The sequence below is a fragment of the Thermobia domestica genome, chromosome 10, assembly GCF_964235325.1.
Source record: "Thermobia domestica chromosome 10, izTheDome1.hap1.1, whole genome shotgun sequence".
NCBI classification, from domain to species: domain Eukaryota; kingdom Metazoa; phylum Arthropoda; class Insecta; order Zygentoma; family Lepismatidae; genus Thermobia; species Thermobia domestica.
In genome coordinates, this window is record NC_137463.1 from 172,998,796 (window position 1) to 173,020,747 (window position 21,952).

The following is a 21,952-nucleotide window of genomic DNA, read 5'->3' on the forward strand; positions in this document are numbered from 1 at the left end:
GGTACACGCTGGCCCCCCCACTTCAAGCAATAAGGAAAGGAATAGTGCCGTTCGTTAGTGCATCGTTAGTGCTTCAAGAAAATACTAAAAGTTTCGTTAGTGCTTCACTATTAGTATAGATATAGCCAATTATAAGTCACGAAACTCCCATAAGAAATGCATGGGGAATTTTTCATTGCGTCAAATTACCGCCAAATTCCAAAGCACTATTGACCTCTTCTAGTGCAATCGTTAGTGCATCGTTAGCGCTTCTTACTGCAAAAACCGCTAACGTTAGTGCTTCATTAGTGTAGGAGTTATAAAGAAAAAACATTTGGGGGGGCCAAGTTCACGCTGCCCCCCCACTTCAAGCATTAACGATAAAATTAGTACCATTCGTTAGTGCATCGTTAGTGCTTCTAGAAAACACTTATAGTTTCGTTAGTGCTTAAATATTAGTGTGGTTATGACTTATTACATGTCACGAAACTCCCATAAGAAATGCATGGGGAATTTTTCATTGCGTCGAATTACCGCCGAATACAAAAGCACTAATGAATTCTTGTAGTGCAATCGTTAGTGCATCGTTAGTGCTTCTTAGTGCACCAACCATAACATTAGTGCTTCATTAGTACAGGAACTACAAGTAAAAAACACTTTGGGCCTAGCGTGAACTTGCCCCCCCCCCCACTTTGAGCACTAACGAAAAGATTAGTGCCATTAGTTAGTATATCGTTAGTGCTTCCAGAAAATACTAATAGTTTCGTTAGTGCTTCATTATTAGTGTAGATATAGCCAATTGTAAGTCACGAAACTCCCATAAGAAATGCATGGGAAATTTTTCATTGCGTTAAATTACCGCCAAATTCAAAAGCACTAATGAATTCTTTTAGTGCAATCGTTAGTGCATCGTTAGTACTTCGTAGTGCACCAACCCTAACGTTAGTGCTTCATTAGTGTAGGAACTACAAGTGAAAAATCCTTTGGGCCTAGCGTGAACTTGCCCCCCCACTTTGAGCACTAACGAAAAGATTAGTGCCATTCGTTAGTATATCGTTAGTGCTTCCAGAAAATACTAATAGTTTCGTTAGTGCTTCACTATTAGTGTAGATATAGCCAATTGTAAGTCACGAAACTCCCAGAGGAAATGCATGGGGAATTTTTCATTGCGTTAAATTACCGCCAAATTCGAAAGCACTAACGACTTCTTGTAGTGCAATCGTTAGTGCTTATTAGTGCACCAACAATAACATTAGTGCTTCATTAGTGTAGGAACTTCAAGTAAAAATCCTGTGAGCCTAGCGTGAACTTGACCCCCAGCTTGAGCACTAACGAAAATATTAGTGCTATTCGTTATTACATTGTTAATGCTTATGGAAAATACTAATAGTTTCGTTAGTGCTTCACTATTATGTAGATATAGGCAATTATAAGTCACGAAACTCTCATAAGAAGAACATGGGGATTTTTTCATTAGGTCAAATTCTCACGAAATTCAAATGCAGTAGTTGTCTCTTCTAGTGGCATCGTTAGTGTTTCGTTATTGCTTGCTAGTGATCTCTGTGCACCATTAGTCAGTGTAACATTAGTGCACCAAGACCGAACATTAATGCTTCTCATCGTGAATGCTTTTATTGGCTAGCGTATAGTTAGCTCCCCTTAAGTTTTATTTTCTACCGTCCATACTGTTGATGCACTAATGTTTGGAGTTCTGCAATAAGAGGTACTAACACTACACTATACTATAACCATTACACTATATGTGGTTATTAGTGCTTTTAAATATGTGGGAAATTTACAAAATGAAAAATGATGTGTCTAAATTTAGCCCCGCACGATTCTCAAGTGCTAGTAAAACTATTTACATGGTCAGTGCTAAGTAATTCCATATTAGTGCACTAAACAGTAACGATAGCACTATCATACTTTAGTAGTTATTATTGAATAACTCGTTCGGGGCTAACTTTAGATTTTTCAAATTTTTCACATTTTTTTAGTAATTGTGCCACAAAAGTGGGACTAACACCAGTGGGTAGTGCATTAATAGAGCCCTATTAAACACTGATTGCTGTCATAGTTTAGGAGTTATAAGTGAATAACACATTCCGGGCTAAATTTAAATTTATCGAAGTTTACAATAATTGTCTCACAAAGGTGGAATAATCGTCAAAGGTTAGTACAGCGTTAATACTCCAAAAATCTCTAACGTTAGTGAAATTGTAGTTTGGGAATTATTAATGAATAACTCGGACGAGACTGAGTTTAAAAGTATCGAAAAACACTAATTTTCTCACAAAGGTAGGACAAACTTTAAAGGATAGCATCCTTAACGCTTCAAAAAATAATAAGTACTAACGTTAGTGCTATCATATTTTTGGACTTATTAATGAAAACTCAACCCTGTCTAACTTTAGGTTTTTCAACTTAAACAGTTTTACACTAATTGTAACAAAAAAGTAGGACAAACACAAGCACTTACTGCATTGCTAGAGCTATAAAACATTAAGAATTCTCGTTAGTGCTTTCATGAATAGTCCGGATAGAATTGAATTTAAATTTTCGAACTTCACACTAATTGTCCCACAAAGGTAAGATAACCGCCGAAGGTTAGTGACTGTTAGTGCTTCATGAAACACTAATCACTTAACGGCAGTGCCGTCACAGTTTAGGAGTTTTACCAAATAACTCGAGCGGGGCTAACTTCAGGTTTTCAATTTTTACACAATTATTGTAAAATTCGATTTGAGCTCCGTCCGAGTGATTCACTGATAACTCCTAAACTGTGATAGCACTATCGTCAATGCTTAGTATTTTTGAAGCACTAAAAAAGCACGATCCTTTAGCGATTATCCTACCTTTGGATTGACAATTATTGTAAAATTCGACAAATTTGAATTTAGGCTCCTGCGTGTTATTCGTTAATAACACTTAAATTATGATAACACTAGCATTAGTGCTTATTCAGCGGAGGACTAAACGCTGGTTAGGTCCATTTTTGTCAGACAATTAGCGTAAAATTGTACAAAATTTAAAGATCTAAAGTAGCCCTCCACCACCCGAGTTATTCATTTTTAACCTCTAAACTATGATAGCAGTAACATTAATGCTTAGTGTCTTTCGGAGCACTAACGATGTACTCATCTTTGACGTTTATTCAACCTTTGTGAGGCAATTATTGTAAAATTTGCTAAAATTAAATTTAGCACAGAGTGAGTTATTCACTTATAACTCTTAAACTATAATCGCGCTAACACTAATGCTTCGTGTTTCAGGAAGCAATAAGGATGCACTAACTTTTGACGTCTATCTCACCTTTGTAGGACAATAATTGTAGAATTAGAAAAATTTCAATTTAGTCTTGCAAATAATGTTCACTAATATAGAGTTGAATCAAAGCACTAACGTTAGGGTTTAGTGTACTAATGGGTACTAACGATGCACTAACATGTCGAACGTTTCTTTAGTATTTGAGATGCGTGCGGGGCTAAATTTAGACACGTAGCATTTTCCACTCTCTAAAATTCTTCCACCAAATTTAAAAGCACTAATAACAATATATTAGTGTAATGATTACTATTACGTTCGGGAATTTAACACAATGAAAAATACCCCGTGTATTTCTTATGGGAGCTTCGTGACTTATAATTGGCTATATCTACACTAATAGTGAAGCACTAACGAAACTATTAGTATTTTCTTGAAGCACTAACGATGCACTATCGAATGGTAATAACCTTTTCGTTAATGCTCAAAGTGGGGGGGGCAAGTTCACGCTAGGCCCAAAGGGTTTTCACTTGTAGTTCCTACACTAATGAAGCACTAACGTTAGGGTTGGTGCACTACAAAGTACTAACGATGCACTAACGATTGCACTAAAAGAGATCATTAGTGCTTTTGAATTTGGCGGTAATTTAACGCAATGAAAAATTCCCCATGCATTTCTTATGGGAGTTTCGTGACTTACAATTGGCTATATCTACACTAATAATGAAGCACTAACGAAACTATTAGTATTTTCTGGAAGCACTAACGATATACTAACTAATGGCACTAATCTTTTCGTTAGTGCTCAAAGTGGGGGTGCCAAGTTCACGCTAGGACCAATGTGTTTTTCACTTGTAGTTCCTACACTAATGAAGCACTAACGTTAGGGTTGGTGCACTAAGAAGTACTAACGATGCACTAACGATTGCACTACAAGAATTCATTAGTGCTTTTGAATTTGGCGGTAATTTAACGCAATGAAAAATTCCCCATGCATTTCTTATGGGAGTTTCGTGACTTACAATTGGCTATATCTACACTAATAATGAAGCACTAACGAAACTATTAGTATTTTCTGGAAGCACTAACGATATACTAACTAATGGCACTAATCTTTTCGTTAGTGCTCAAAGTGGGGGTGCCAAGTTCACGCTAGGACCAATGTGTTTTTCACTTGTAGTTCCTACACTAATGAAGCACTAACGTTAGGGTTGGTGCACTAAGAAGTACTAACGATGCACTAACGATTGCACTACAAGAATTCATTAGTGCTTTTGAATTTGGCGGTAATTTAACGCAATGAAAAATTCCCCATGCATTTCTTATGGGAGTTTCGTGACTTACAATTGGCTATATCTACACTAATAATGAAGCACTAACGAAACTATTAGTATTTTCTGGAAGCACTAACGATATACTAACGAATGGCACTAATCTTTTCGTTAGTGCTCAAAGTGGGGGGGCCAAGTTCACGCTAGGCCCAAAGTGTTTTTTACTTGTAGTTCCTGTACTAATGAAGCACTAATGTTATGGTTGGTGCACTAAGAAGCACTAACGATGCACTAACGATTGCACTACAAGAATTCATTAGTGCTTTTGTATTCGGCGGTAATTCGACGCAATGAAAAATTCCCCATGCATTTCTTATGGGAGTTTCGTGACATGTAATAAGTCATAACCACACTAATATTTAAGCACTAACGAAACTATAAGTGTTTTCTAGAAGCACTAACGATGCACTAACGAATGGTACTAATTTTATCGTTAATGCTTGAAGTGGGGGGACAACGTGAACTTGGCCCCCCCAAATGTTTTTTTCTTTATAACTCTTACACTAATGAAGCACTAACGTTAGCGGTTTTTGCAGTAAGAAGCGCTAACGATGCACTAACGATTGCACTAGAAGAGGTCAATAGTGCTTTGGAATTTGGCGGTAATTTGACGCAATGAAAAATTCCCCATGCATTTCTTATGGGAGTTTCGTGACTTATAATTGGCTATATCTATACTAATAGTGAAGCACTAACGAAACTTTTAGTATTTTCTTGAAGCACTAACGATGCACTAACGAACGGCACTATTCCTTTCCTTATTGCTTGAAGTGGGGGGGCCAGCGTGTACCATTGTTTTGGCTCTAGAGCCTACACTAATGAAGCACTAACGTCACGGGTTGGTGCACTAGGAAGCACTAACGATGCACTAACGAATGACACTAGTTATTTCGTTAGTGCTTGAAGTGGGAGGGCAGCGTGAACTTGGCCCCCCCAAAGGTTTTTTGCTTGTAGCTCCTACACTAATTAAGCACTAACGTTAGGGGTTGGTGCACTAAGAAGCACTAACGATGCACTAACGATTGACACTAATTTTATCGTTAGTGCTCAAAGTGGGGGGGCCAAGTTCACGGACCTCCTTGTTTCGCTATTTAATGCAAATTTGCAACCGTCCGTATTGGATAATCAGCTATTTTCTCCTACACGCTAGAAATGCATTTATTTCAGTAATTATGAATCGGAATGCTGCGGGATAATTTGTGAGCCTGGATGGCTGAGCAAAGTCACGAATCTAAAGGAATTAATTGTCAGTAGTCTGCTGATCTAACATAAGCACACTCTTGAGAATTAGCGTGGTGTATTTTACTTTCCTACCATGGAAAATGTTCTTAAAGGTATTGGCACAAACTAGCAGAAATCTCTTGATGAATGTACTCTTTCGAGATTTCTTCTCTCTGAGAAGTTATGATTCCTCAGGATTTTGAGCCTGGAAAAAAAGGTAAGGGTTAGAGATGCCGGAAAACAAAAAGGTTGAGAACCACTGCTCAATTTTGCACAAAATCTCGGATATCTAATGTTGAATCTAAACAAGATATTCCTAGAATAATCTGTGTTATGTTTGTTGTTAACGTATCACCCTGAAAAACTACAGTCCAAATGATGGACAGCTGGAATACCAATTCCGAGACGTTAGACATTAGACTATGGGGTCAGGATAGTACTGTTTAACGTTTAACGATATATACGATTTACTGAAGTTTCAACAGCTCGGTAACTTTGAGGGTTTTCTAGTGAGCATTTGTTACATACATACATACATATATATATATATATATATATATATATATATATATATATATATATATATATATATATATATATCGGGTGTTGCAAAGTAAGTGTTACAACTCTTGGGAGGTGACTGCTGCCACTGAGACAAGAAAAAATTCTCTTGAAATTTCGGCTATCGGACATAGTTTCGGATCTACAAGGTGCCGAAACCGTGGGAAAATGACTTTCGGACGCCAATAGTTCGGAAACTATCCAACATAAAGAAGGCGGGTAAAAAATTCATTGAAGAAGTCATACCTGCTCTATTGAATTTTGCATGTTTCACAATCCTACCATGCAAGCGCAAGGGATTCCCCAAAGGAACGTAGGGAGTCCTGGATAATCTGCCAAATGAAAATTGGTCTAAATGGATATGAATTGATAGGCTTTCAACCAGGTAACAATAATTCGTTAGTATTAAGTCGAAATCTGGAACAAATACTAAATGACGGACGCCTTTATGCCTGTTGTGTGTGGTTGCATAATCGCCAGGTACGGATACTGGCCAAAGTGACGTTCTGAGTATTAGGTGTAGCGAATTTGTACTAAAATACTCTAGAAAGACATCTGAAGTGTCGGTAGAGCATAACTGATGAAGCAGGGTGATTCACATGTGTGGAAACACTTCACGAAAAATGCCCAGAAATGCACTCATACCCAGTAAACGTGGGTTTAAAGCGTCGGAAATGTAAAGATTAGTGTCAAGAACATGAAAGCCATTGCCAATTCACCAATAATATTCCTTCAAACTGATGCAATTTGATGTGCACGGTTGCATACCAATAAGGATGCAATAACAGAGGCCAAGTTGAAATTGTGCAATTGGACTCACAAAGAAACTGGGTAAACTAAAGGAATGTCACTAGTGGGTTACCATGATCGATATTGAAAAGTGACCAATGTGTGTGTTGATATCAACATGTAGCTAATGGACAAATGTCAACGTGTCCCACTACTGCTGGGACACCGTCCCACGTGCGAAAAATAGCAAAATAACTCCTCGGGTCTTGAATCTGAGGACGTGGGCTCCCAGTAGGATTGGAAACTGCGACCACGCGAGCAAATGTGAGCGCTCTAGCCTTGACGTTCGAAGGAGCCACACTTTCTCTGTATTCATTTCTTTGGGGAGTACCCACTTTGTTTGGCTAGCGCTCTTGTACACCCTCCCGACATGCTTGTGTGTTTCATTTTGTTACTCCTACTGCACAGTTGTAAACAATCAGAGCTGTAAGACGTTTCTTCCTGTTTCTCATGTCGTTTTACTTTCCATATGTATGGTGTTCCAGCTGTGTTAAATGTGCCAAGTCGGTTCATTTTCGTCTTTGTCTTGGCATGTGCACTGTGTGTAAGATACGAATTTCTGGAGGTACTTTCCTATATTTCGAGTAAGCCATCTGTCCCAGAAGACGTGGGCCATGATACAAGTTTGTTAGTTTCACGCTCTATCAGAATTTCAACCATGCATTAAGAGATTTCTTTTCATATGTGTCTACTGTGGGACAATGTCCCAAACAAAGAGGGACATTGATACAATCGTGTTTTCTTTACGTTCTACAAAAAGGTGTACCAGATGTACTGTAGTAGCAGAATGTACAACGTTATTTTCCTAGTTTTCGCACGTGATACGGTGTCTCAACAGTAGTGCGACATGTTGACATTTGTCCATCAGCTACATGTTGATATCAACACAGACATTAGCCACATTTCAATATCGATCATGCGATTCCACTAGTGACATTCATTTAGTTTACCCAGATTCTTAGTGAGTCCAATTGCACAATTTCAACTTGGCCTCAGTTGTTGTATCATTATTGGTATGCAACCGTGCACATCATATTACATCGGTTCGAGGTAATATTATTGGTAAATTGGGAATGGCTTTCATGTTCTTGACGCTAATCCTTACATTTCCGACGCTTTGAAGTCACGTTTACTGAGTATGAGTGCATTTCTGGGCATTTTTCGTTAAGTGTTTCCGGACACGTGAATCACTCTGCTTCATCTGTTATGTTCTACCGACACTCCAGATGTCTTTTTACAGAGTTGGCGTGGGTCAATGAAAACTTGACCCAGGACCCACTGACCCACCACCCACCATGAACCACTCTGATCCACCACCCACCATGACCCACTCTGACCCACCACCCACCGTGACTCACCACCCACCATGAACTACTATCATCCACTGTGACCTACTCTGACTCACCAAAATCCATCGTCATCAACTCTGAACACGATCCACAGCCTCTTCTGAACTGACTAAATAAAACAAGACTGAGAAATTGTCACTAATCGGAGTTTGAATTTCTAGTCAATCGCTCACGCACCACTCTGTTACAATAACGGTGGATCTGACCTTGACGATATAATATGGTAAAGTGTTTGTCAGTGAGGAAATTCAAACAGTCCGAGGTGTGAGGGGGTAGAAATTAGTGTGTGCCTAAAATCTACTTGTACTAAGAGAGTATTCTTGAAGTGTTAATTCCAAAAGAAACTTCTATTCGCAGGAAAATACCCCTGTACAATATGGGAAAGGTTATAGTTTCTCAGTTCACAGTATTTTTCTCACAAAAGGCTTGAAAAATCAGTTTTTCATAGTATATAAAGGTGCTCGGGCACCCTATGTAAAAGCATCTCCATAAATTATGCTCATAATTGTAATTTGTGTAATCACTAAAACACCACGTTAAATTTAAGATACAAATATGCATAATTGCAATTATTATGAATATTTATTCAAAGCAGTTTACCTAAAGCAAAGAAGAAACTTACTAAAAATTAGATACAAAGTTGAATAACACAAATAAGCCATTAGTAATACAAGTATATATTTTCCATAACTCGTAATTTTCCACTTCAAAACAAACCTGAAATCGGGTTTATTTCCTATTGGTAATTTTTTCGTGGTAAATCATCCGCAGCGGAATGATGTCCATCCTTCATCCAAGAAATAAATAGCTCGTCTACTTTGAGCTTGTCTAGCGGTAGGCCATTAACATTGATGAACAACAAGTTAGACAATGTTTGAGCACTTAGTCTATTTCTAATATCAGTCATCTGTAAGTTCATAAGGGGAAAACCCCGTTCGCACTCTGTCGTGGAAATTGATAATACTTCTACCCGATTTCTGCAACTTCTCATCGACAATCTGCTTGTTAGACTTAAGTCTGATACGACTTTTCTTGGTCAGTTTTGAAATACTCAGCAAGAAGTATCATCTCTCTATCACCATACAACATCTTTTCCATATCAACCATGTCAGTTGGCAATGTCGACTCATGGAGAACAGAAACTTCATCTACCACACCTTTGATAGGGAATCTTGTGAATAAATTATCAATTAAAGCCTGATAAACTGATGATTTCTTATTTGTTTATAAATTTAATTTTTGTAATTACACATGAAGATTTGATGCCATTACCAAGTTGCCTCCCCCGCCTAAAAAGCGAAAGGGAACGAGGTTCCTGGAAAGTGTTCAGAGGTGAATGGGATTTCCCTCCTTCCCCTTCAACTACCACACTGCTCTTTGCCATGTGCCAAATTACGATGAATTTCAATTAAATTATCATAGTATTATTATTTCCTTGTTCAATTATCGATAATTTTCAGTGGAAAAAAGGATGAAATTTGAAAGTTCCAAATCAAGGTAAGTAGACCAAAGTAAAGGAAACAAAAGTGTAAAATTTTCCATATAATTATGCGTACACAGAGAAAATCCGTTCTCCGGACAGCGGTATATTCTACAAATATACAGTATCCTTTTGCTTACTATAGAAATCAGTACGGAGCATACGTTATCTGTATGCTACATAGGCACTGCCCTTAGGTATTACATTATGCCGTTGCAGGATGTCTGACATCTAACAGTTTTCTGTATATCACATGCACATACTTACGTTTCCTTCGTCAGCTGTATGTTCCTTTACGTCCATTTCAGTGACGACGCCAGAGGGGTAAAGGGGGGCGAGCGCCCCCCTGGTGGCTACTCCTGCCCCCTGAATGCCATCCAGACTGCCCCCCCCCCAGACTCCTACAATCATAAAACATTCTACATATAATATTTTATATCAGTATCATAACCAATCTCATTGTCAAATCGTACTATCTATACATTTACTATGTTGCAGATTAGTCCTCAAGCTTTATTCTTTGAGCGTCTGGGTATGCACGCATACTGTTTTCTAATTTAGCGCCTTTTGAGGTAAATTTTAGTTACAGTTCTTTCTTATGAATTTTAATTACTGTGCCTAGCGAACAATAGTAGATTTGGTCGACTTGTTCTCTTCTCATTGGATCAACTTCGATTAGAAACAAAAGAAAGGTAAAACCAATTACATAACTTGTTTGTATTTATCCAGTTTTCAGTTTCATATTTTGTTTTATTTAAAGGTTCTATACTTCTATTTCCTTAAGAATTATTCTCGGCTTTCAATATTCGGAGGATGGGCTTATAAAACAGGTTAATTTGCGACTACCAGGGCTTAATTTTTTGAAGAAAAAAAAAGTTGTTTTCCCTTCCTGTAAATGATAATAATAATAAATGTATGGAATTAAATCGATTATTTATTTAGCTCCCAATAAAACGTATTCTCAGAGTGCTGATCTTTAGTTATTAATTGGTACCGTATGTACTAGTGCTCCCTTACTTATTTTGTTTCAAAGTACTGACATGACGTCTACCATATTGACTAGAAATGTACGTGGAGCTGCTGAAAAATTCGTAGCCCAACCCAGGAGTGCACGTGGAATGGTGAAGTTTTACTTCTTCTACACTTCCCCCAAGAGTCAATATACTACCTTATACAGTGCTCCAGTTTTGCAGAAATTACAAAACATCTGGAGACTTCCTCGCACCACTGTTCGTAACACTACCCTTATCAGATCTAAAGTTCAATCAGATCTAAGTTTGGGAAATAAATACAGGCAATAGTTTGACGGAGCTAAGTCTGGGGAATAAGGATGATGGTCTAGACATCGAAATCCTAGATTATGCAATGCTAATTGTGTTCGCAGGGGTTCGATGGACAGGTGTTTTCTCTTAAAGGAACACAATTTCTTTCTTTTCATTTTCCGCGGTGTTGAACTTTGAATTTTTCTTTCAGTTTTGTAAGTAATGTAGAGATTCTGATTTAAATATCTTACCGTTGCAGAGGTAGTCTATGAGTATGATTCCATACTTATCCCAGAAGATTGTTGCATACAGTTTTTCAACCTATTTCTGTGTCTTGAGCTTCTTGGGGCGAGGGAGAAATGAGTTCTACTACTCCATTGACTGTGGTTTCGTTTCAGGATCATAGTGGTACAACCATATGTCGTCCATGGTTACTACTCGTAAGCGAAATGATCATCATTACATTCAAACTGGAAGAAGACTTCTCTTAATGCCGTCAGGGAGCTCCTTCGTGGCTAAGCGGTTAGCGTACGCGCCTTTGGCGTGGGAGACCCGGGTTCGATTCCCGGCGGGAGCTCATGTGGTTCGGATTCCACGTTAATCAGTAGGTCAACGTCCCATATAGCCTCGCTGCTAAACGGGACGCTAAACTAAAATCAACTCAATTTAATGCCGTCACTCTTTTATTCTTCTGACAGATTTTTGGGAACCCATTGTGTCGAGAACTTGCGCATACCCAAGCCATTCTGAATTATTCTACCGACGCGTTCCAAAGAAATGCCCACAATCTCTGACACAAGTTTTACTGAGACGGTAAAAACTGGGGAAGGGGGTTGCAACCAGACCTCAGACTATAATAAGTATATCGTGAGTTTACTATCTATCTATTAAAATGCTACAACAACAATTAAAAGCGCCTGCCTCCAACCTATAACTTTAGTTTTCAAATCTTTCATTTACGGTTATGTGTGATTTCACGTTTAACAGAGACAAACATTTTAAATATTTGTACTTTAAATAGTCTAAATTAGTTAACTATATCTTTTTAATAAAGTTTTTGATATAATATTATTGTTCAAAGCCTTTGTATTTTAATAAGCCTTCTCTAAAATCAATGCATATGAATTGTGCTTCCATCTTCCGAGTTCTTTTAAACTATATGTTGAGGACGTTTATATATTTGTGGTCAATCCTTTCGACAATGAGATCTCGGAAACTACAGGCTCTAGAAAGATGACGTTTTCACTTACTGATCGCAAATTTTGCGTAGATTGTCCAGTTCTAATTGAATATTTAAAACGCATGGCCATTATTTCTTTATTACATTTTTTAAGGGTACACTCGAAGCGTTGAAATTTAAAAAAACTAAAGCATCATATCCTACGCATTATACATTCCAACACCACATTGTTGTATATGTCTCAGGCGTTTGTTTCATGGCCAAATAATAGCGAAAAAGGAAGGATAACCATTTCTCGAGTCTAAGATAAATCTTTATTTTTTGAGTGTTTTGCCCAATGAGCACCATATATAACTGACATTATAATTAATTGTATATGTAATGTATTTGCTTATTACATACTACATACAAGAAAGAAAACACTGGTCATACATGAATTAGAAACTCCAACCGGAAGTAGGCTCAAATCTTGCAAACGGTGCGAGGTATTGGGAAAAAATAATCGAAAAAATCTCCCCTTTATGATACTCCTTGCCGATTTTTTTATTTTTTTTATTATTATCAAGACGCCTTTCACTTGTGTCTGTAAAGGGACATGTACATATGTTGTGAGGAATGACAAGGAGATTTATGCTCATATGCGAATGATGCGCTGTGTAGAGAGCGCAGGTTCAGCTAGTACACTATAAAAAGTGTATAAATAATACCTTAAATTCTTTTTGTCACTCAAAAACTGGGGTGGCCTAGGAACCCCGGCCCCAGGTTATATCCACTACTGGCTGAAACGCTGCAATTTTCAAGAACAATGTCACAAATTGCATCCATGATTTCGGGAACAGTCACTGGATGTAAAGTCATCCTGGATGTAAAGCATAATTTGTTGAGAAACCGCCACGTTTGAACTAAGCCATCACATCTTCACCACTGTATATAATGGAGGAGAGTCCCGTAGTGTTTCACTGATTTTCTCATTAATTTACTTTGGTGGCTATCCTTGGTGGAAGTAAAATGTTATAATTTTGTGATCTGGATGTTCGTGATATTCGCTGTTTCGGCACACATAATCACTTCAGAGGCCTGAGAAAGCAATAAGAATTTGATTATTAATATGAAAATTTGTTTTCATTATTAATATGAAAATTTGTTGAAAACATGTTTTTCGAAACTACAGTTTCATCTTTCTACCTAGTATTTACACTCCTTCTAGGTTGGATTACGAGATTTTCAGCAGCCCCTCGTAAATTATATATATACGTAGCATATAGTACTAGACGAATTTGTTACTTGTAGCAAACGCGAAAGTAATTCAATTTAGGTTTCAAAAGTTACATTGAAAAATATTTCATGTGCAGACTTTACTTATTTGTTAGTTACAAATTTTACTTGAAATAAGTTTATCATATAGACCTAATATAAAAACAACAACGAAATACACAATGTAAAGTAAGTCAAACATAATAAATATCATTTTTGGTGTGGAAAATAGCCGCGCCCCCCGAAAATGTATCTGTCCCTCCTTTGCCCCCCTAGGAACTTATAGCTGGCATCGTCACTGGTCCATTTGTATGTGAGATCCTGACCGCCTACATTGTTTCATACAGAAAGTACGTATAGACGGAACGCTTATACAGAAAGTATTATAAGACATGCGTTTTCAGTTATACGTCTGCTGTACGTCAAGTCCAAAAACTACAGGAATTAAGCATGCAACCTATCCTTTTAAGTACGCCTCCTACAATTTTTTTTCTCAGTGTACAATCCAAAATTAAAATTTCCGTGTAATTAAGCTTACAGTACAAATTTTATGCCTATTTTTCTCACAACTTGATGGGTTGATTGCCCTGCGCTGTAAGCGCTCCATATAATAAACATAAGCTTCAGCAATTATTATAGTAGAAAGCAATGGGTATATGAAGCCAAGCACTGTATTTTTTGTTTCTGATTTTTTTTTCTCAAATAATATCGATCGTTTTCGATCATTTTTACAAACCACCTCACTACCAATTTTCCATATATAGAAAGTTCCCCACACCCAAGTAGGAGAATTTAAAAAATGCTAGGACACATTCTGTTTATTTTCAATAAAGAGTTAATACACTGAATTTCAGCTCCGTAAGATTAACGCCGTGCGAGATACTATTTTTTTTTTCGCCAAAATTCGGATCCTCACTAGGATATTATGCATTATAATGAAAGCAATATAACATCCCAGTTTGGATTAAGGCCTAACTATATACCAAAGTAATTTCATTTGACTTTGCAATTTGATCGTGATGATCAGGCACACATAGTTACATTCGATTTTGTATATAATAATTTATATATTACAGCGATTCAAAAATGTACTTTTTCCAGTAGTTAGCTCCTCTAAAAACTCACAGATATCGAAAGCCAATTAGCAGTAGAAGTCCTATTGCTATTATTACAATTAAAAATATCAATATCCAAAAGTCCTGAAGTTCTTTTTTCACTTATACTCACCTTAGGTAAATAGACAGAAACAAATGGAAAAGGAAGGGAAATGAAGGTCTTGAAAGTAAAACGAAGACAAATTTACCAGTCTTCAGAAGATACTGTCTACAATGCAGTGAGCAGAGTGGGTCGGTATATCATACTGAGTCGGTGGGTCGCAGTGGGTCAGGTGGATGGTGGGTCGCAGTGGGTCATGGTGGGTAGTGGGTCACCGTGGGTCATGGTGGGTGGTGGGTCGCAGTGGGTCACGGTGGTGGTGGATCACAGTGGGTCACATGCTGTTGACTCACGACCCACTCAGAAAACTTGACCCACTTGACCCACCGACCCACTGACCCACTCCATCTCTGTTTCTACAGCATTTTAGTACAAATTCGCTACACTTAATACCCAGAACGTCACTGTTGGCCAGCATTCGTACCTGGCAATTATGTAATCACACAAAACGAGAATGAGGGTATCCGCCATTTTGTATTTGTTCCAGATATCGACTTAATACAAACGAATTATTGTTACCCGGTAGAAAGCCTATCAATTGTTTCACAATCCTACCATGCACGCGCGATTCCCCAAAGGAACGTAGGAAATCCCGGATAATCTGCCAAATGAAAATTGGTCTAAATGGAAATGAATTGATAGGGTTCGTACCAGGTAACAATAATTCGTTTGTATTAAGTCGATATCTGGAACAACTTCAAAATGGCGAACATATTCATGCCCGTTGTGTGTGGTTGCATAATCGCCAGGTACGGATGCTGGCCAACAGCGACGTTCTGAGTATTAAGTGTATCGAATTTGTACTAAAATGCTGTAGAAACAGAGATGGAGTGGGTCAGTGGGTCGGTGGGTCAAGTGGGTCAAGTTTTCTGAGTGGGTCGTGAGTCAACAGCATGTGACCCACTGTGATCCACCACCACCGTGACCCACTGCGACCCACCACCCACCATGACCCACGGTGACCCACTACCCACCATGACCCACTGCGACCCACCACCCACCTGACCCACTGCGACCCACCGACTCAGTATGATATACCGACCCACTCTGCTCACTGCATTGTAGACAGTATCTTCTGAAGACTGGTAAATTTGTCTTCGTTTTACTTTCAAGACCTTCATTTCCCTTCCTTTTCCATTTGTTTCTGTCTATTTACCTAAGGTGAGTATAAGTGAAAAAAGAACTTCAGGACTTTTGGATATTGATATTTTTAATTGTAATAATAGCAATAGGACTTCTACTGCTAATTGGCTTTCGATATCTGTGAGTTTTTAGAGGAGCTAACTACTGGAAAAAGTACATTTTTGAATCGCTGTAATATATAAATTATTATATACAAAATCGAATGTAACTATGTGTGCCTGATCATCACGATCAAATTGCAAAGTCAAATGAAATTACTTTGGTATATAGTTAGGCCTTAATCCAAACTGGGATGTTATATTGCTTTCATTATAATGCATAATATCCTAGTGAGGATCCGAATTTTGGCGAAAAAAAAAATAGTATCTCGCACGCCGTTAATCTTACGGAGCTGAAATTCAGTGTATTAACTCTTTATTGAAAATAAACAGAATGTGTCCTAGCATTTTTTAAATTCTCCTACTTGGGTGTGGGGAACTTTCTATATATGGAAAATTGGTAGTGAGGTGGTTTGTAAAAATGATCGAAAACGATCGATATTATTTGAGAAAAAAAATCAGAAACAAAAAATACAGTGCTTGGCTTCATATACCCATTGCTTTCTACTATAATAATTGCTGAAGCTTATGTTTATTATATGGAGCGCTTACAGCGCAGGGCAATCAACCCATCAAGTTGTGAGAAAAATAGGCATAAAATTTGTACTGTAAGCTTAATTACACGGAAATTTTAATTTTGGATTGTACACTGAGAAAAAAAATTGTAGGAGGCGTACTTAAAAAGATAGGTTGCATTGTACTCAAATGCACTAGAAAGACATCTGGAGTGTCAATAGAGAACAACAGATGGAGCAGGGTGATTCACATGTGTGGAAACATGTAACGAAAAATGCCCAGAAATGCACTCATTGTAAGTAAATGTGAGTTCAAAGCGTCTGAAATGTAAGGAATGGCATCAAGAACATGAAAGCCATTGCCAATTCACCAATAATATTCCATCGATCCGATGCAATATGATCTGCACACTTGCACACCAATAAGGATGCAACAACTGCTAGAACACCATATATATGGAAAACAAAAAAAATGAAATGAAATCTTTGAGTTTTACGTCCCACGATTATGCCGGTTAGGCTAAAGGAGACGGTGATGATGAGTAATGAATGAAATGGTGGAATGAAGAAAGTGGGAGGAAACGGGAGATCCCCGAGAAAACCCACGCATACGGTGTTTGTCCACCACAAAGTTCACTTGGCAGGAGCTGGGATCAAACCCGGGACCCCAAGCACCAGAGATGAACGCCCTACCACTGAACCACCGCGGCCCCCATATGGAAAATAAAACATGAGAAGTAGGAAGAAACGTCTTAAAGCTCTGATTGTTTACAACTGTGCAGTAGGAGTAACAAAATGAAACACACAAGCATGACGGGAGGCTGTAAAAAAGCGCTTTCCAAACAAAGTGGGAACTCCTCAAAGAAATGAATACAGAGAAAGTGAGGCTCCCTCGGAGCCTCAGGGCTAGAGCGCTCGCTTTCGCTCTCGTGGTAACAGTTTCCAATCCCACGGCCTCAGATTCAAGACCCGAGTAGTTATTTTCTTATTTTTCGAACGGGAGATGGTGTCCCAGCAGTAGTGGGACAGGTTGACATTTAACCATTAGCTACATGTCGATATCAACACACACATTGGCCACATTTCAATATCGATCATGCGTCCTCATTTTGCAGATCAAGGAAAAGGCCTGTACATACAGAGATTAGCTGCGAATATATTGAATAAGGAGTCGCAGACGGACGATAAAGGGTGGTCCTCCAGCTTGGGGATTTGGCGTTAGGCTAATAACCTCATCCTATATTTAAAAAAAAGACGCTTGTTCAGAAACACTCACAGAAGCCTCGGACTAGGACTGATAACCACGAAGGCAAGGGATTCATGCATTCGACTAAAAGCAAGGGAATCATGTTATTATTCAGTTCAAATTTTTTTGTTATCGTGAATTCCGTCTACGAATCTGAAGCTTAAAATATATAAAAAAGATAATCATGCCTGCTATTCTGTATAGTTGCGAAACATAGTCGCTTACTCTGAGAGAAGAATACAGATTGAAAGTATTTAAGAATAAAATCCTGATACGAATATTCGTACCCGAGAGGAATGGTATGGGGAATGGCGGAAACTTCATAACGACGAACTGCATAACTTATACCGTTTACCAAATATTGTTTGGGTCATCAAGTCTTAGCCAGAATGGAAGAAAGCAAGAACGCTTTCAAAGTTTCAAGTGGAAATCCAATTGGAATATGTCCATTAGGGAAACCTAGGCGCAGATTAGAGGACAATATTAAGATGGGTCTCGCAGAAATAGGGGTACAAAATAGAAACTGGATCCAGTTGGCTAAGGATAGAAGTCATTGGAGAGCTTTAGTGAACGCGGCATTGAACCTCCGGGTTCCATAGGCCATAGAGTAAGTTAGTAGAAGTGACTAACTCTTTATTGCCGACACCATACTGTTATAGGTAGAAATGTGAAATTCGGCCGGAATATTCCTTTAGTCAAGGAAGCAAGAGACAGGGAGATATTTGTGAAAATATGTCTCTTAAGGGGAGTTAAAGGGGGTCCAAGTTTCTTTTATGTCAAGAATTGCTTATCTCTCGAATTCCTGAAGTTAGGATTACGAAACTCGTCATATAAATATCATTAAAAATAACTGAACATATGTTTCAGTGTTTTTGAAAAATTCTACATCTAAAAGGGTTCAGGGGGTAATTTCTATAGCATTATAATTTCCTATTATTTACTTAGGAAATGGCAAATGTGAGGATTCGCTGAACTTTGAGATGCGAATTCACTGTTTAAACTCTTAACTTAAAATAATTGAACATGTGTGTGTGTCCGTGTTTTCTAAAATAATGGTTTCGAGGGTGGAGGAAAGGGAGAAAAGTTTAATTATTTATTTCGATATTCAAATCGGTGATGCTTGTCTTATCGCCACGAGAAAGGCTAAAATTGGGTACCCGGATCCATAATCCGATAGCCTGTTCCAGCATCTAAAGTCAGTATCCAGATCCAGCACCAGATTTGAATGCCTGAATTCGTATCTAAGAATCGTGTACTGGAAAGGACTCAATGTCGTGAAAGGTGCTCATACTCCAAAGAAAGAAAAAAAAAATAGAAATTTGAAAATGCACATATTTGACTTACAATACTTCTCTCTTGCTAAGATCGACCTTCTAAAGCAATCAATACAGAGTAAAATTCTGTTCAAATCAATACTGAAAGTTTCATATGTATTGATCATGGTTTTTGACACTGTACCATTGCTGTTGAAGTGGAATGCTCTGCCATAACTTCTATAACGAGAGGAATAATAATAAATAATGAGGTCGCTGATGAAAGTTATATCTTCCAAACACTGAAATACTGCTCTCTGTTCCTAAAACCTGTAATCTTTCCTCTTTGTAGTGACCCCAGGCGTTCCCGACAGAAGCCGTATCTTATGTACTATAGGGCAAATTCAGAAAATTAACCTTCCTGGTATATCAAAGCGTTGACGGTAGAATATCGTAGTATATGCTATTTTGAAATATGCAAGGTTTAAAACTCTTATGACCCTTGTCAGATTCGAGTGAATCTGTGCGCAAATGAAAAAGTACACTTTGAATAAGTTCCTTCTGACATGTAAATAATAATAATAATAATAATAATAATAATAATAATAATAATAATAATAATAATAATAATAATAATAATAATAATAATAATAATAATAATAATAATAATAATAATAATAATAATGTAAATAATTTTGATGAACCAATGGTGTAGTTGAAAAGTGCTGTTCATTATGCATCGGAACTGCAAAATTTCCATATCAGCCACTGTTGACCCGATAAACAATAATTACGATACTGACTTACCATTGCACTTCCTTAGTTTCTTCAGTAGGTAGCAGTGTTTCTTCCAGACATGTTTTTTGGGAAGCACTGCCCACCCACTCTCCGGAGCAGGGGCGGATCCAGGACCCACTTTTGGGGGGGACGGTGGGTTGTCATACTGTTACTTAGAGCTACTTTTAACAGCTTCAAATTCTGGAATGAGTTTTATTTATATGTATAAAATAAGAAAGTTTCCTCTTCTGAGGAGGCGATCGCCCCGATCGCAACTCCCCGTCCTGGATCCGCCACTGCTCCGGAGGAGAGCAAAATGATAAGTCTATAATATAATAATAAACAGGCTAGTACCAGCCAGCAGTGCTCCCCCCCCCCGGAACATTGCTTCTGAAAGAAACACTGGTAGGTAGTCTAGGAGGAGCATGTTCTCTTTCATCTTCGAACATGTTCATCATTGGAGCTCAACTAATATTGCTAGGTGCAGCGCTCGAAAGTACTTCCATAGACTGCTAACACTTTCATTGAACTTACATTTGTTTTACAATAAAACCATACGTCAGATTTAGACTCGTGTCTTTTCTAAACACATATGGCAGTCGTATCTTTGTCTCCAAATTATGGTTTCACACACAGCAGCGGGGTTTGTAATCGTAAGGTCGTGATTTCATGGTCCCTTTGGATCAAATGTTTTGATTTGCAATGATATACTCCTCAAAGCATGACTAATTATATAAAATAATTACATTAAAATAAATAAGTTGCGAAATCTAAAATGAGTCTTGGAGACCCTATACGCAATAATAATAATAATAATAATAATAATAATAATAATAATAATAATAATAATAATAATAATAATAATAATAATAATAATAATAATAATAATAATAATAAAATTAAAAAATAAATTACATTAAACTTTCAGTTTAACTTCCAACGATTATGCCCGTTACGCTCAGGAGCGGATGATTAATGAAAGTGAATGATGGTGGAATGAGGATGTGGGAGAAAACGGGAATACCCCGAGAACACCCACAGACACGATGTTCTTCGCATAAATTTACTTGGTCGGGAATAACCTGGGACCACATACACCCACTCAGCCACCACACACCTGGGACCATGCACTCTTCCACTGAACCACCGTGTCCCCTATATAGAAAAAAAAAAGAGAGAGAGAGAGATGTACCTTTTCCCTTCTCTATTTTTATTTTGTAGGGTTTTCAAAAGACGAACTTGGTTTTCCTTTTTACATCGATATTTTCAGTACCGGAAATTTTTGATAGCTTCAATATTTTCGATATTTCAATATTTTTCGATATTTTCTTTATTTCGATATGTATCGATATATCAATGAAGTTTCGGTATTTTGTCTTATCGATTTTCGATATCCAAAACCGGATATTACACTGCTCTACTTCCTATTGAAGAACAGTGAAGTACGGTAGCAGTTTGTCTTGTATAAATATCATGCATAGACGAAAGGCGCCGAGATAAATCAATACAGAGTGGCAAATAAAGCGAATGACGTAAACTCAAATAGTGTGACCCAGATACATACAAAGTAAGTATGTTCATGTAAGAAGAAAGAGATGCAAAGATATACGAATACTAAGTGAAAATGAAAAAAAAAAAAACACGAAGCAAAAATACATTTTCCTTGAGATTCTCGAAATTATTCTTCAAAATCCATACCTCCAGGGTCAGATTTCGATCTGAACTCTTGGCAAAGAAAACTTCGCATTTCCTCCTCATGTACAATATCCATTCTTATAAGAGCCTGCCTTGCTAAAAATAATACGAAATTTACCATTTTCTTTTGCTTGATTATTCATCAGTGAAAGGAGATAATGAAATACAAGTTACCACAATCATAGATAATGCTTTTCTACAACAGAAAATATAAACCTGAAGAATGTTCAGTGTTGCAATCCATAGAAATTACAGTGTTGTCTGAAAAACAATTTCCCTAAAATCTAAGTTAAGACAGCGAGTAGAGGAATGGACTCAACTGCATTTGATTACGTATCAT